Raw genomic sequence first — 19,162 nt, 5'->3', positions numbered from 1 at the left:
CTTAGAGAGAACTTGTTCTGATTTGACTTGCGTTGCTCAAATATTGAGACATTATCTCTCGGCTTATACAACACATCTTATTTCAAGAATGGACCCACTCAAGTACATATTTCAAAAGGAAATGCCCACAGGAAAGCTATTAAAATGGCAAATTTTGTTGAGTGAGTTTGACATTGTATACATGACTAAGAAAGCAATCATGGGCCAAGCCTTGTCTGATCACCTTGCTGAAAACCCAGTAGATGAAGGATATGAACCACTTAAAATGTATTTCCCTGATGAAGAAGTATTGTTTTAAGGGGAAGACATATCAAAATTATATCCTGGTTGGAGAATGTTCTTTGACGGAGCAGTTAACTCTAAAGGATCAGGAATTGGAGCAGTATTGATATCTGAATCAGGACAACATTTTCCAGCAACAGCGAAGCTTAGATTTCAATGCACTAATAACATGGCTGAGTACAAAGCTTGTATTCTTGGCATCAGAATGGCTCTTTACATGAACATTCAAGAATTACTGATAATTGGTGATTCAGATTTGTTGATTCATCAAGTTCAAGGACGCGAGCTGAGGAGCAACTTCCACTATAATCAAACCACACCCATATCAAAAGGCGTGTGGGTTTTCCTTTTAGTTCATCAATTTCAATTTCGCATCCACCAGAGGAAACTTTCTAATATGAGTGACAGCGCACCACGAACTTTGGAAATTATGTCCATGTAAGTTCTTACTTATTGATGTGAAGAGCTCCACATTCATGGCTAGGAGGTTGCAAGACTATTTTCCACACTTGTTTTATTTTTCACTCCTCCAAAACCAAAGGTTATCTTGCATAATAGATTTCCTTTTCAACCGATCGACTCGAACTACAAACAACCTGATTCCTTAGGTTTAAGGATATCTAGGTGGGTTCATTGTTGAAAACTCGGTTATATTCCGACATCCTTTCTTAAATCTTATTCTCGAGCATTCCGTTCTCTTCATAATTCGATGTCGGGATTTCTTTTGAAGTCTTTCATAATCGTGCGTTAAATCAAGCTTATCGAACTACAAGTGGCCTGAATTCTCATATAGCCTGAGATATGTAGGAAACCCGTTTCAAGGGTTCGGCCATAATTCCTAAACACTTGGCCAAATCCTTTCCTAATGATTTCATTTTCCTCGAACTTGTTGCATCATTCCAAGTAAAATGAGGGACAATTGTTGACACCCAAAATTTTGACCCTCTCCTATATAAATTAATTCATGATCTTCTTTAATTTTCCAAGAAATTTAAAATAATTAGTTTTATAAATTTTAATATATATATATACTAATTAATATAAAGTAAATTTCCTCTCTTTGTTATCTCATTCTAGCAACCCAACTCCTCCTAGGCCCAATTCTTTTCCAAAAAATTTCAGCAGCCCACTTCTCAATCTATTTTCCGCCTTAGTATCCGACCCGATTCCACCTTGTTCTTCTACACGTTGAAACCCAGAAAATTGGGGAAGAAAGCCAACGTCTTCTTCCCCATAAATCAACCAACAAATCATGGTTAACCAAACCCAAAAATCGTGCCAACAGTACCATCCTATCGCCATCGCCGTAATATCCAGCGAGAAATGGCATCCAACAGTACCCTTTGTACGTCTTCTTCTTCTTTTCCTCAAACTCGGTTTGTTCTAGCTCCAAATGGCGCTACAGTACAATCGTCGTCCTTCTCATTCACTTTTCCCATTTTTGGCAGATTTTCAGAGTAAAGATATAACTCCCTTACGCCTCTTAGCAATTGCCTCGAAAAAGAGAATTTTGAAATTTGAATTAATCCTTAATCTACTAGATTCCCCTCTAACCGATTTTAGGTCTTTTCCTATAAATACCAGTCGTATATCACTGTCAAAGGGGGGAGAAAGAGTTAGTTTTGAAAAAAAGAGCTTTCGGTTTTCTTAGAATAGTTCTTGAGGAGAAAAATCCTAGATTTTCTTAGTCTTAAAGATACTTTTCAAGACCGAAAGTTTTGTTCCCATAGTCTTATAGAATTTTTGTCTTATTCACTGAAATTTGTCCGTGGTTCTCATTCCGTTTAAGCTTTCTTGGTTGCTGTTTGGTATCGACGCTTGTGTAGTGAGGACTGTCATTCCCCTGCTCGTCCGCCTCTAGTTCGCTGCACGGAGAAAGGTAATTCTTCCTTTTATTTACTTCTGACTTAGTGTTGAATGCGATGTGATGTTCGTTGTTGTTTCCTTTGGTGGCGTTACTGTTTTGATTACTCGTTTTGATTTGTATACTCTTCTTCGAAAGGTTGCTTGGTGCGATTGATTTGCTGTTGATTATGACGGATATGCTTCATCCTTGTTTAAGTTTCATTTGAAGCTATTTGTAGGCAGATTTTTATGTATTTTTGGGATCATATTGTGTTTGTAGTTTAGCGTAAAGATATGTGAATGTCATGATTTACTCCTATGAGTTAATATGGTTTAATGATTGTGTCTTGTATCCATTGTTGCGTTCGTTTGGACCATGGAATATTCGTGATCAAGTCCATTATCCTCTTTTTATTTTTGCTTTCTCTTCTCTCCGAGAAAAACTATTGCGAATCTTTAGTACGCTTTCTTTGCTATCAAGCAAATCGCATAGCCATTGTTTTGGCCTTAGTTTCATGGTGTTTTTTCGGTAGCTGCTGTTTAGGCTATATGTTTAAGTGTAATGTACTTAAGCTACTTGTTGAAATTTTAGCTAGCCATTTACGTTAGCTTTTGTTTTTTTATCAGTTCTTATGGCCTTAGAGAAGAAGCTAAAGTGTTTTGGTTATTTGTTTGGGTGTTGCTGCATATGTCTCTTGCTTCTACTTGAGTATGGGAAGATTTTGGGGATTTGACTGTGTTATATTCTTTGGGTACTGGATTGATTAATACTTAATAGTAATGTTTAGTTGTTGAAACAATTACTTACCATCTCCTTTTTTCTAAAAAAAATAAAATAAAAAATTCTCACATGAATTTCTTATTTTTCTATCTTGAAGAATTGTCCAATAAGTCTATTTTATCATTGTGCTGGAAAGTATTGCATCTTTGGGGTCATCTTTGCCATGACAGTCATGGTGTCCAAGCATATATACATGCCTTATTCAAGGATCTCTTTGTTGTGGTTTTTCAAGTGTTTGAATAACTCTTCACTTGTTCATATATGCTTTGTCTTGTTAATTTATTCATTCTATCACATGTCTTTTTTTTCTTCTCTATTTAATGTTTTGCATTGTTTTTTTTGTTTTTTTTTGTGTGAAACTCCTCTCGGGTCCTTCTTGGGACTCCATTTTCCTCCTCACATCCTTCATTTGAGCCATGAAAGCTCAAAACATCTTTTCGAGTCATAGGCCCCTTATAACCGGTGTACAGTTCGGAAGAACTAGCAGATGTGCTGCTGAAAAATCAAATCTGCAGATTTGAGCAGCAGTACACATATTGTATACATTCGTTATACACTGTTATACAGGTTCATGGCAGAAAATATGCAGACAAAAATGTGAAATATAGAGATGAGGTAAAATGCAGGTGTTCAGAAGTAAGAGCTACACGCAGATAGCTGATATATACGTCCATATACACCGATATACAGTCAATGTATACAAAGATGGGATTGGGTTAAAACCCAGAACATGCAGCGAAATTGGCCCAAGAAAGGGGCCAATTTCATTGTCTCTTTCACTCTCCTAATTATTTTGATTATGTTGACTAATTTCATTTAACTCTAACTTTAGAATTGATAATTAACTTACTTAAATCCCCAAAAGCTGAATTATTTTTATGTTAGACTTACTGTATAAACATGTTTTACAATAATTTTTTTTATGTCAGGTAAATGAGTATAATTAATATCTTTAGTTAAGTCAAACCTATGTTCTTAAAAGATATATATTCTTTAATGATTTTCGCTTAACCATTTTATTATATTAAGTTAGGTGAATCTGTTATTCTTCCATTAGTTAAAAAATGGGTTTTCATGCTTAAATTAAAGAATTTTGCTTGAGTTATTATCTTTTTAAAGTGATGAAAAAAAATTAGTTTGGTTAAATTCTATTTACTTATAATTAATTCATATAAAAAAAACTTTAATTAAAGTTCCATTTTGTTATAAAATAAAAAATAAAAATAAAAATTGATATTTGTTTAAATATTTTCTTAAAGTTGATCGAATATTGTTAATTATTATATTAAATAATGTTTCTAAGATAAATAAATAAACAAAAAAAAATTAACCTAAGTGATAGGATGACCGCGTGTTAGCGGGTGCTTCAAATGCCTTAAAAACCTTCTTGAAGCTTAAATAAGAACCTCTTACCCATTTTCTCTAAATTTATTAAGATGTAATCTGTTAATATCTTTTTAAATCAAGTTTTCTTAATTTCTTTAGAAAATTAAGTGCCGACTCTTTCTAAATATTCTTCTAAATCGTTTTATACTTAGAAAATTTCAAAAAGTGATTTTTCTAAGGATAGATAAATTACGGCATAACAATTATGAATTCTAGTATAGGTTTCTATGGGCTTTCTAATGATGCAAGCATTGTGTTCAATTGACATCTAAGTTCTCTTAGATTGATAAATCTTTATTAAATTTACCTAGTTTCATTGATTATCATAGTTTCTATATTTAATTATTGTTCATGACCATTGGTAAGGCCTTATGGTATTGAATTGAATGATTTAGCATTGAATTGAGGTGTTGAGGATGTTGTGCTGGTAAGATTCCCTCTTTCATTTCTTTTTTTATTGATTATACTTCAATTTAATTCTAATTTGTATGGTCCACTTATGGTGGCGGTGTTATGTGTTTTACTTGAAATTTGATGCGACCTTGTCGGTGTTACTTTATGCAATATGATGATCACGTCCTTGTCGGCAAACTACTTGAAGTAATATGGATATTTGTGTATTAGATTAGGTGAAGTATGATCATATCTACCTAGATTCTAGTAATGTAAAAGTTTGATGCATATTAGGAGATCATGTTAGCCTATGAATATGTACTTATATGTGTAGTCCTAGAGTTGATGCATGATTGTTCTTACTTGACTATATGAGTCTATAATGGTTAAATTGATGATGTTGTAGTAATATATAGGGTGACATAAATATTAAAAGGGTTATCCTAAGTTCTTTAAAAAATGATATGTTATAATGTGATTAGGTGAAAGAATGTAGTGTCTTGTTTGGTAGACTTGTGTCCCTTACTTTATATATGTATAAATGTAATGCGATTATGATATGTCCTAACTAGGTAAGCTTAGTACAACCTTGTCATGTACGAATGAAAGATATGTGACCTTAGAGGTTGTTAAGAAGATATATACATGGTAAAGTTTAGGTTATGAATGTTGAAGTCGAGAGACGTAATGGTATCCTTCATGTAAAGGAATGGTGGAGTTAAGGTTAATTGGCTGGAATGGCATCATAGCAATCCTTAGTAAAGTCATAATGAGCTATCTTAGTCGCCATAGAAAGGTAGCCGTAGCGTACATCTTTGGTAGGGTTAATGTGATTGTTTTATGCACTAAATAAGGAACCTTTTCATGTGATCCTTTAATGTTAATGACTCTATGAGAAACAAGGTTTGTACCGACTGATTATGTTAAGGGAAGTGTCTCAACTTGTGAATGATACTAGAGTACAATGTACCTCTACTTGAGAATGATACTAGAGTGTATAAAAACACTTTATATTCCTTAACCATGTGCCTATATGGGATGTGACCTAGTTCTACCCTTGGTAAGTAGAACACTCTCATCAGATTATGTTAGAACTCCGGATTCCATGTCTAGCTATCATAATATATGTCATTTATTACCTATTGTCATCATGTGGGATACTTCATAACATTAGTGAAGTTGTTTAGGTAGCAGTATGGGACGCTATCTAGACATTGCACAATAGGCTTCGAAGGTGTTAGTTAGAGTCCCTAGGTCTTGTCTAAACTATTTCATGAATATCCTTTATGTGATGTATGAGTCTTAATGAACTAATGAACTAATGACTTATGTTATGAACTATGTAAATGGAATAACTACTTATCTAGAGTAGTTAAGGGTTGTCTATATAAGGTGTGAAGTGAGAGAGGAACGGACACTTCATATGTTACCTATATGCGTCTTAAGAATGATTTTAGTTAGGGAAGATGTTGATTATGTGGGCATGATCCAAACTTAGGAAGACTTAAGGATTATTTAGGTAATTTTTAAGAGGTCAATAATGAATGTTATATTATTGATCTACATAAGTAAGTCTTTTGATAGACTTTCATGAGGAAATGTCATACTGTCTATGTGTTAATATATTTGATGTCTTGAAGTGTGTATGTGACTTATTATAAGTGTTCTTGACGGTCATTTAGGAATGCTTAGGGAGGTTTTATGGGCGGTCTCTCTTTTTGTTGCTGAAGTGGGTCTTAGGATATATTTATTGAGGATACTACATGGTAAGAATTGTTAAAATGAAAATGGAAGCACTTCAGTGTAATAGTGATTCACTTTATTGTACAGTTAAATGAGTTCACTGTAATGTGACTCAAAAATTATAATATTCTCTTAAATGTTATCTTATGTGTTTCTAAGTTGTTAAATGTTGTTCTTATGATTATAATATAATTTTTAAATCAAAATATGAATATTTCTACTAAATGTCTATTTTCATTGTTTTTATGCATTATGCCATACTTAGTAAATGTGTTGTACTAATCCATGCTTTTATCTATGTTTTTAGTTGTTTGCAGGTGAGGAGCATTTGGGAAGGAAGACTTGTACCGTAACATCGTTTAAGAAAAGTTGAAGTATGTCCTCATTATACTCGAGGACATATATGTCTTTTATATTTCCATTTGAAGTATTATAATAGACTAAGTATTTCAATAATTTGAAGTATGGGCCGTGTCCCATGTATTCATGTGTCTTAAGATTGATGAGATTGAGAATAAGTATTTCCTATGACTTGATATGAAAGAAAATTTCAAAGACTATGTTATGTTTTATGAAAAGTTTTAATTCCGAACTAGTTTTCACTATGTTTATGTGATGAATGATATGTAAGGTCTTGTACAAGACCTCCGAGAGGTCAAGTACGCCGGTTGCAATCCGAGATTGCTCTAACTTCTAGGGTGTGGTTTCGGGATGTGTCATAAGTTTACCGACATCATAGTGACAAAACATTTCCGTTGCCACATGTTAGCGATGGACTTATTCTTCATTATATTTATATAGTTTTGTTGATAATTTCATAATTCATTTTGTCATTTTGGATAAATTTGTGACAATTTTTTGTCGCAACATATTCTTTTACAACATTTTCGTCCTTCAATAATTTGCCGTTGATCCCTCGTCAACATTCTTTTCATAGCAACAACAAAATAGTTGCTAAATGTACATTACTAAAATAAAATAAAAAGTACTAAATACTCAAAAATTAACAAAAACTCATATAATATAGTACTCATAGACGATTGATAATACATAAATAGAAAACTCCAAAACCCAAAGTAAACCATCAACTACTATTAAATGAACCTACGTTCATCAAAATGTTACTATGCATTTTGTAGTTTCCAAAAGATATGATATTATCAAAAACTAAAGTTGTGGAATACTAAAGGATAAGATCTTGACTTGCAATTGAGGGATGATATCCCCCTCGCAGCTTGATAATATGCTTCACATTGATCAATATCTGTTTAAGACACTACTTTTTCCCGTAATATTTCTTCACATATTCCCTATAATAAGTAGATAAAATGAGATCATTACAGACAGGGAACAAAACAAATTTTGAAGGAAAATAAAAAAAAATACACAAGTTTTTAAGCTGACAGGACATGTACTTTATTTACCCAAGAAACTGTATTTTGCATCAAGATGGGTTATCTTATCTCCTTGTGCATATAATGATATATTAACTTATAAAGGTTCATGTCATTCTTCTACTACCCTATCTTCGGCCATAAACCATAACAAATTTTTGAAGGAAAAATAAAACTTCAACCATAAAAGCTACAAACATTCAATCGAACAACGTCGAGATTGTAACACACTTATTGAGTCTCAACCTATAATTTTAAACATTTAAAATACAGGATATTCAGCAAAAAAGTGGGAAAATATGAATAGAAGTTGGTTATGTATGACTTCAGAGTTACATTTTTGAAAATCTTTAAGTGGAGATCAATAAGAACAAAAAATGACATCCTACTTATACCACATCAGATACCATAAGCACACTTATCATCTGCCTCTTTTTCATTATCTTCGATAGCTATATGAAATACGAAGTAAATAATCTAAGGGAGTGTACATAGAAAAATGAAAAAACTTTAGATGGAGCTGTGAACTTTTGAATACTTCAACAAAATACACATCTACAAAGCAACAGAGACTAAAATTTACAGGTCATTGATCTCTTCTAGATGCCAAAACTGTAAAGTTATATATCACAACTCAAATAACTATAATGTTATGTAGTTATTGTCCATTTTCATGATTCTGAGGTATTATTATGTGGTAATGAACGGCAGAGAACATGTCATGAAGGAGCTTCTTGTGACTTCGCCAGACTAAGCAGAAGAAGTGGCTGCTCGTGGTGAGACTTGCGTTAATTTAACTATGAAGAATCATCAGTTTGATGCATTCAAGTTATTACCTCACAACCTAAATGATTTAAACAAATATGATATTTAAACAAGAAGGATATACAAGGAAACAATTGCTTCTGTCTCAACAAAGCAGTATGAGGCAAGTATTTTTGAACAAGATAGGCCTTACACCATCGAAGGTAGTATTATAGGATTGTGGAAAGAGAGATTTTGAAGAAATTCAAAGAGCATCTAGTGCTTTATATGCTAAGCACTTGCAAGCGTTGGTTGTTCTAGTTCAAGATCTATCAAATGATCAATCCAATAGTGCAAACAAGGGACCTACCTCGATCTAATGTTAAGAAGCTTCACAATTTCTCAAAGTATAATAAAACCCAAGATTGTGCAGAAAAAGTAAGAGACACTATTCTTTTGATAGCCATTCCCAATAACAACAACAACAACTTATCATGCAGGTTTAATTCTATAAGGAGGCGTATGGCAGGAAACTTACTGGTCTGACGGCAATAAAAAAATAGTAATATTTATGATGGCAAGACACTTACTAGCCTAACCAAAACAACACTAAAATTGCACAGAAAAAGCCTCAAAACAACAATATTCGAATAACACCAAAATAGTAGAGGTAGTTTCTCTTATAAAAAAGAACTATAATTGAAGTGAAAAAGCACTAAAGTCACACAAAAATGACACTAGAATCGCGTCAAAACAACTATAAAATTTTATAAAAAATTCTCAAAACTTAATTAGAATTGTACCAAATAACAACAACATATGCACTATAAACAAGAAAATTGTTTTACCAGAAACTATAGTAGGGACACACCAAAACACCTGTGAGTTTTAGACTTACATGGACATTTCGAGAGTGCTCACAAACAAATGATTTCCCATCATGTACATGTGTATAAACGTGCAGTCTAACTCACATGGCGTTGGATCTCGACCTTTTTCAGTAGCCTATACAAAAGAAATGACATTATATATATATATATATATATATATATATATATATATATTATACAATAGACTTTATGTTCTCCAATTTAAATAGAGCCGCCATTGTGAGTCCAACTAACAGTTTCACGAGCGCCACGACGATATTTTAAATTAACTTCAGACTTCCTAATAGACTCTGCACTTCCCCAAAGTTTTATTTATCTTGATGACTATTAAGATCTTCAGTAGGTAGACTTAAAAAACACTCATGAACTATAAAAGCTATTATTAGTTTTACTCGACTTACAAAACAATTACTGAAACATTCTTTTTTTAGTTAACTTATTGAACAAATAAAGCATTCTAATTCAAATCAGCTTACTGAAACATTCTAGTTACAGTGGAATTATTGAAACATTGTAATTGCTTTATTAATCTCACAAAATTGATGACAGACAAAAAAGATTGAAGAATAATAGTAAATTTAGAGTACAAAAAACACTTTCTAGGGTGTGATAAACTGGAGAAATAAAACAATTTGATGCCAATACTATATCTCATCAGCAACAAACAAAAGTACATTACATGAAAAACATTCTATTCAATAAGCAATTAGCTAATAAATTTATTTAGAGGTTCTTGATTACTATGTAGTTGCTTTGAATTGATTTGACTAATAATTTAATCTATTGAATAAGCGATTGGCAAAAATCTATATTTCAAAAAGACAATTTTAAAAACAACCACGTGACTTTCCGCCATAAGTACAACAATTCCTCTTGAAAATAAAATCAAAGAAAAAGTTAAAGTCTAGATTGCATTTTCAAGAAAATAAAACCAATAAAAGGTTGAAAATTAGAATGTATTCCTCCAGCAAGAACTAATCACAAAAACACCACCACCAACAGAATCCAAATTCTCCAGACTTTTCACTTATCTTTTAAAAAAATCTCTAACTCGAATAGTCTCAAGATAGTGACAACAATCTTTATCATTTTTACATAGAGTAAACAAAATACCCCGGAACTAATATATCGAGCTAAATCAGAGATTAAAATGAACACTAAGACTCACTTCAAGTGCATATCAACTAGGCCTTGATGATGAGGTTATAACAGCAGCGCGTGCAACGTTTTAACATTTAATTACCTTGTTAATTTGAAAGAATATGAAACAATAATAGTATAAATAAAAACTAAACACTTAATATGAATGAGTTGTTATCTGGATGCAGTATGTTTTTAGGTAGTCCCTCTATAAGACTCACTCTAGTTTTCTGGATAGTGACTTAAGCTTCTTCCATTAACTACACATGGATCCAAATGATAACAAAAAAATCATCTAAAGAAAAGTCTTATTTGGTTGACCATCTGTGTCTGAATACAAAAATCAATCAGAAGTAATTCTTAACCACTATATTACAATTCATTCTTTTAGTTTTTTTACCTAATGTAAAGTGTGCAGGTGTGTCAAAAATACAGACAAAATAAAACAAAGAAACTTATGTATTTCTAACTATGATCCTTTGTTATTTCTCTCTATAAAACTTTTGTTTGCAACAATATTGTATATAATCACAAATATACATCTATATATACAACTCTAATAAAAAAAGAAAGTCTTGTTAAGTTTGTTTAGTTACATAATCTATGAATTGTGGACATTCACAATATATGTTCGATTGCGGGCAAACATTTGTTTCAGATGATCTTGTGTCAACAATTTTGATAAAAGAATCTACCCTAGTTAAAACGATTATTTACTACTAATAATACTCTACCTTGTAAATGTACTACTCTTTATGTGGGTTAAGAGTAATCAATCAATGGTACAATATTAAACAATAAATTTGATTTTGATTTTCATTTATAAAAAAACAGACATAGGAAGATAATTTTTACAAGATAATAACTCAATTTCTTCAATTAGAGAAATACTTGAAAGTTCAGAAAATTCAAGGGAACTCTCAACACGTACGTTGTAGCAAAACTATTCTCATTCCTTTGTGTTGGTCAATGTGTAAATATTTACTCATTGCTTTCACTTTACAGAAAATAAAATTAATATAATTTCCTTCTCTTATAAACTTAATGACATTTTTGGGAAAACACTATTTCTAGAGAAAAAAAATATTAACAGAACACATAAATATCTAAAATCACTATTTTGAGAAAATCCCAATCCTACGTCAAGCAATCAAGCTAAATAAAATGAAAAGAGTTAATAGTTAAAATATTATATTTTCATACACCCAAACCACTAAAATCTCGATTTCTCATAAGACGAGTTTAACTCAAAAAATGTTTTTTTCAAGGGAGGCCATTGATACCCAAATCCAGCAAATCAAACATCGAAATGCAGAAACGACTTGGGATTCTTATTTCACTAAAATAAAATTTAAATTACCCATATTAAGAATACCACAGCCCTATTGGGATGGGGAGGTAAACAAGATTGAAATCGAGATTGGAGATTGAGCTTATAGTGGAGTCCTTGAAAGCTACCAGTGTATATTTTGAAAGCTTAAATGCAGCTTCCAGCGAAACATGAAAATCTTTCAATGGAGCTTGCAACAGGACTTGGAAAGCTTTAATGGTGATGGAGCTTCAGAGAGGCTTCTTTTGAGTGGGAGCTTTAAAATGTGGAAATGAATTTGTGCCCTAGAATATATGACATCATGAATTTGTTTGCAATTGATTTACTAACGGATTCTAACATCCTTCGATTTAAAAGTAATATATTTATAGAAAAAAAATATAATGATGGATATTTTCGTCAATATGCAATATAAATTTTCTAAAAAAATCATTACATGTTTAGCAACATGTTTTGCATCACTAATTTTGTCGCCCACTATTTCTTAATTTTATCACCTATACATTATTACTAAAACCTTAGATAATATTAGGCGCTAAAATTACGCACTAATATTTAGAGAAACAATAAATATTCCATTGACAATTTGTTGCTATATTATTATTCAAAAAAATATTTGTCAATTTATGAAAATATAGTAATATCGTTGCAAATCAATCGTTATATAGTGATGGAATAGGGTTCGTCGCTAATATCCATTGCTAAACATTGTTTTTTTAGTATTGGAAGCCTTGTTCTTGACAGAACTAGTTGAATTATTATGATGATTTGTGAAGTTGATTTATGTGAAGTATGAGCATATCTGTTGACTTGTGGTTAAGCAGAAGTATGTGTTCTTTTTACATTTTTAGGTTATCATGTTAGACAATGACCATGTATTGTGTGTGTGGTCTTACATTTAATGCATGATTATTCCTAATTGACTATATGAGTTTATGATGATTATATTGATGATGATATGGTAATGCATAAGATTACTAAAATATGATAAGGGTCATTCCTAAATGATCAAAAAATAATATGCTATACGTGATAAACTAAAGTATGTTTTGTCTTATTTTTGTAGACTTGTGTCCCTTACTTGATACGTGTATGAATGATATGTGCGTATGACATGTCTTGACTAGGTAAGCTTTGTAAGCCTTTAAAATGTATGAATGAATGTTATGTGAGACTTTAAATGATGTCAAGAAGGTCATGTACGTGGAATCTTAAACCTAGTGGTAAGGTTATGAACCTTGTAGTCGAGAGCTGTAATAATATCCTTCTTGTATGAGTTAATAACTTATGGTTGAGTTGTTGAAAAGACATCTTATCATCCTTAGGAATGTGATGATGAGTTATCTTAGAAGCCATTGTAAGGTAGCCCTAGTGGACCTCTTTTGTAGGGTGAATGTGATTAGGTTATAAAATAGATAAGGATCGTCTTGATATGATCCTTTAATGTTAAATAACTGTTTGAGAACAAAGGCTTGCACCGAGTGATTATGTTATGGGAAGTAGCTCTACTTGAGAAATGGACTAGAGTAGAATGTATCTCTACTTGATAATGAGACTAGAGTACATAAACCCTTTATATTCCTCAACCATGTGCCGACATGGGATGTGTCCTAGTTCTATCCTTTTCAATTAGAACAATTTCACCGGAGTATGTTAGAACTTTGGATTCCATTTTGGCTATCATGGTCTATGTTGTGGTATGAGACGCTATCTAGACATTGCACAATTGGCTTTGAAGATATTAGGGAGAGTCCCTAGGTCTTGTCCAACACCATTACTTGAATGTCCTTGTGTGATGAATGTCTCTTAGATGAAATAATGAATGTAATGACTTAAATAAAGAAACCATGTTCAATGAACAAGTACTTATTTGGAGTAATTAAGGGTTGTCTAGTAAAAGTGTGAAATGGGCATAGGAATTTTCACTTCGTATCTTCCCTAGATAAGTCTTAAGAATGACTCTAGTTATGGAAGTTGGTTGATTATGTAGACATGATCTAATCCTTAGGTAGTCTTAAGGATTATTTAGTTAATCTGGTATGGGTCAATCATGGACGTTATAGATCTTTGGATAACCTTTGGGAGAAGAATGTCATATGATGCATATTGTTGTATTAAGGTGAGAATGATTCTATCATAGGTATTCTAATGGATCTCTTCAGTGTGTGTGAAAGGGGTTGTATGGGCGGTCTCTTCACAACTCACTCATGTGAATTTAGAATCACCTTTGGTAGGAGGATCTCATGTTCATGTGGTTGGCGTATTGAAAGTGTCTATATCACATTTTACGTTGTTTTAAGGATCATTTAGGTGTGCCTAGCAAAGGCATATGGGAGGTCTCTCTTTGTCTTACATAAGTGAGTCTTAGGATAACATTTAATGAGACAAAATTGCATGCTATAAACTACCTAAGATGAAGCTAATAAACTTCGGTGTATGATGAAGGAACTTCACTAGATCGGTTATATAGTTCACTGTAAGGTTTGCTTTAAAATTAATAGATTTCTAAGTGATTTATTATGTGTATTTATGGTGTTAAATAATGTTCTTATCATTATGTTATTATATTTAAGTCAAAAAGATGCATATATACAATAAATGTCCGTTTTCATCATTTTTTGCATTATCTCATACTTAGCACTTGTGTTTGTACTAATTCCAGGCTTTTGTCTATCTCTAAAGTAATTCATAGGTGAAGGTAGTTTTGGATAGCTAAGCTTGAATGAGAAGATCGTTCAAAAAAGTTGAAGTATGTCCTCATTTAACTAGAGAGCATATATGTCTTTTATTTCCTTTGTCGAAGTATTATAATAAATATAGTAGTACTTATTTCTATTTTGTATGGTCCATGTCCCAAAGTATTCTTGTCTCTATAATTTTATTAAGTGAGAATTAGTATTTCCTATTAGTTTTATATTTAAATATATTTTAAAGGCGTATAGAATATTTGTTAACAATTTTAATTTCGCACTAATTTTCATATGTTTATATGCGATGAATGATACGGAAGGGCTTGAACAAGACCTCTGAGAGGTCAAGTACGTCTGTTGCACTCTGAGAGTGTCATATCTTCTGGTGTGTGCTCTCGCGATATGCAAAGCTTTTTATTAGAACATAGGTTATGAAAATGTTCTTTGAAGTAAAAAAGTCTCATCAAGTCATGTCTACTAGAGTCTTGACCATCAGTGTGCGTCGCAACACATCTATGGGATAGAGGCTATAGGACGATAGAGTTTTCCTTCTTTTCTACTCTTATGTTGGGCTATAGAGTAAAAGTTATGAGTACTCTTTTCTTATGTTTTTCCTTGTATTTTTCGGAAGATGAATACGAGGAGGACACTTACCAGGAGAGTTGATGAGAATGATGTGAATGAGGATATTCCTCGTCAAGTTGAGCAAGTTCCTCGTGTTGCTCTGGGTGATCAAGGAGCTCAAGGTTATCAATCCCTTTTTGGAGGTCAAGGTAATGAGGTTTCAGTGGTTCCCCTAGAAATGACTAATGGGGATATTAGAGAGGCTTTACTTTTTATAGCCCAAGCTTTGACTACCCATGCAAATTTGGTTATTCCACCTAGAGTGAATGTTGTGGAGAGGACTATGACATCTAGATTGAGGGAGTTTGTGAGGATGAATACTGCTATCTTACTTGGTTCTAAGGTGGCAGAGGATCCCCAAGAATCTCTTGATGAAGTTTATAAGATAGTGCATGCTATGGGAGGGAATTCTAGGGGCAAAGCGGAGTTGGGTTCATATCAATTGAAAGATGTTGCTCAAGTGTGGTACACATAATGGTAATACAATAGGCTGGTCGAGTCGTGTCCTATAGAGTGGCAGGAATTCAAGGAGGCTTTCTTGGGACAGTACTTTCACCGTGAGAGGAGGGTAGTAAAGGTTGAAGATTTCATTAATCTCAAGCAAGGCAACATGAGTGTGGAAGAATATTCTTGGAAGTTCACTATGTTGTCTAAATATACATCATCCTCTGTGTCTAACCTTATGGATGATATGAGTAGGGTTGTGACCGGTGTTTCCGAAATCGTGAGAGAATAATGTCGTACGACCATGATACATGATGATATGACCCTAGCTAAACTCATGGTGTATGCTTAATCCACAGAGAAGATAAAACTTAATAGGATGTCTAGAAATTTGAAGATGAGTGGGACAAGTTAGCAACACCAACCTAGGTTAAGGATGAGGGCTCAAACTCAAAATGGACCGAGTGCTTCTAAGGTTAAACATGATAAAGGAGGTGTTTATGAACATGGAAATCCTACTTGTGCTACTTGTGGAAAGAAACATTATGGGAAGTGTCTAGCCATTACTAGTGGTTGATTTTGTTTTAGGAAGGATTATCATAATATGAGAGATTGTCCTACCATTTCTTCTATATCATAAACTGCATTATCTTGTTCTTATCAAGATCTCAGAGTTAACATGTTCAAATCCCAACACATATATATAGCAACATCATACAAAGTCAATAGCATTGTAACATCACTTATAGACTAATATAACCAACATAGAGTAATCACGTCTTAAGAATATTTATCTCTCGCTTCTAAGGACCTTATTCAAGTACTCACATTCAACTTACAACTTTAATAAGCATGACATAGTTAAATACTCAATAGCATAACCAAAAACAACTCTTGAAACCACATACAAGATCAATTCATAATGTGGTATAAGGGAAAGGGTCATTAAAGAGCTCATTCAAGTCCTAATTCCAATTCCAACATTTACATGTTGTCAAGTAGTATGTATTACCCATTCAAAACCATAAGTTAGATAAGGACATGTTTCACATCAAATTCAAACATAACTAACCACATACTCATTAATACTTGTGAAATCGACCATAGAAAACAATTATTTTTCATCAAAAATCATTACTCTAAAGTGAGGAAGAAAACACATTTTTTAGAGTAAAAACCCTAGAATTGAATTTCTTGAAAGCTTATCCTTGAAAGGAAAACATGGGGAAGGGAATTGGAAGAGTTAAAAATCCATACCTTATTGATGAATAATCCACCAAATTTTATTGGAAATCATTGAGTCTTCGTCTTCATTCTTATGCTCTGCTTGTTCTTTAATGGAGTTTTGAAAAGAGAGCGTTCTTGAGAAATGAGAATGTTTTCGTTTGAGCTGTATTTACGGTGTAAAAATTGATCTAACAATGACCTAATATTAATGTATAATCTTCCAATGAATTACCCAAAATACCCTCCACTTAAATGGGTCTTTTCATGAAGTTAGAGGCTGTGCGTTGCGGGGAAAAATCCGGTCATTATTCAGAAATTTTTGGTCAAGGCAGTGAGGTGCGTTTCATACTCGAGTCGCGAGAATTCCCCTCACATCTAGAGGCAGTACAACTAGCGAGGACCACGCATCGCGCACTTGTTCCTCATTTTCTTCTTGTTTGCAGTCTGCAAACCAGCCTACTAACCCATGTCTGGGTCCTCTATGAGGACCCTTCTGGTGGTCCTTGGGCTGTTGTTACAAGACTTTCAGACCCTTTTTACTATATACTAACTATTCTAGGTCTTATTTCATGTTTTGGACTTCATTTGATACATTGAAACCTTAATCTTACATAGAGACGTCTATTAGTTTAAACTAGCTAGTTTCTAGACGTCAATACATTTATTTGTTATTTTGGCTCTACCATTTTCTAAATGAACTTATTACATTAATATAAGTCTAGAAATATCATTTTAAACCTTATTAAATAGATTAGTCTCTAGTCTAAGTCAGGCACTCATAAGCGGTCCGCCTTTCATAATGTATACCTGCTACCACACAAGAACCAATAGAATGGCACTTCTTGAGTGTTACATTATAGTAAGTGTGTCAAGTTTCATAAAATTTGAAGGTTGAACGTCCAAGAACATCCATGAAACTACCTTGTGTGTCTTAGCATGTTTTGTCGAGTTTTACATCTTGAGTGTTACATTATCCACGGGTTCTTGCATTAAATGTTTTGAATCATTGAATATTGATTTAATTGTTGTAAATTTGATGATTTTAAATCAATTAACCTATGAACCTATGTAATTAATGAACTCTAGTTTTTGACTACTTTATATGTTAAATGATATTGCTCTAATGCTTTAGGATTCTAGTGTACTTTTCTATTTATGTCTAATAGGTTTTAGATTTATAAATATATATTGAATTGACCTATTTTAGTTGAGTATTGTGATTATTGTATTGAATTGATATTCATTGCCATGGGTAACGACCTTATGGTATTGATTTGGATGATTTAGCTATGTATTGAAGTGATGAGAATGGAGTTGTTGTACGGTGCCCTAATTATCTTTAATTTATTTTAATCATACTTCAGTTATGCTGTGAGTGGTATGGTCCTCTTATGATGGCGTTTTTATGTGTCTTACTTGCAATTGATGTGGTCTTTTCGTCATTACTTTATATATTATAATGTTTTGTCCTTGTCAGCACTACTTGAAGGATTATGATGATTCAAGTAGTTTATTTATGTGAAGTACGAGCATATTTATATACATGTGGTTAAGCGAAATTATGTGTTCCATTGATGTTATTAGATGATCATGTTAGATTATGACCATGTCTTGTGTGTGGTGTTGGAGTTGATGTATGATTATTCCTAATTGTCTATATGAGTTTATGATGGTTATATTGATGATGATGATGATATATAATAGTGTAGAAAATTAATTAATGATGATAATGGTCATTCCTAAGTGCTTCAAAGAGTGATATGCTATATGTGATAAAGTCAAGTATGTTGTGTCTTGTTTTGGTAGACTTGTTTCCCTTACTTGATACATGTATGAATGATGTATGGATATGAGATGTATTTACTAGGTAAGCTTAGTGCACCGTTTTCATGTATGAATGAATGATATGCGAGACCTTAAATGATGTTAAGAAGGACATGTACATGGAACTTTAAACCTAGTGGTAATGTTATGAACCTTGAAGTTGAGAGACTTAATGGTATCCATCTTGTATGAGTGATGGACTTAGGGTTTATTTGTGAGAAAGACATAATGTCACTCTTAGGAAAGTCATGATGAGATATCTTAGTAACCATTGTAAGGTAACCCTAGTGGACCTCTTTAATAGGGTAAATGTTATTGGGTTATGAACTAGACAAGGAACCTCTTCATGTGATCCTATAATGTGAATTACTCTATGAGAAAAATGACTAACACCGAGTGATTATTTCATGGGTTGTGTCCTAATT

This window comes from Solanum lycopersicum, chromosome 12 (genome assembly GCF_036512215.1).
Source record: "Solanum lycopersicum chromosome 12, SLM_r2.1".
NCBI classification, from domain to species: Eukaryota; Viridiplantae; Streptophyta; class Magnoliopsida; order Solanales; family Solanaceae; genus Solanum; species Solanum lycopersicum.
Note: the sequence above shows the minus strand (reverse complement) of the source record.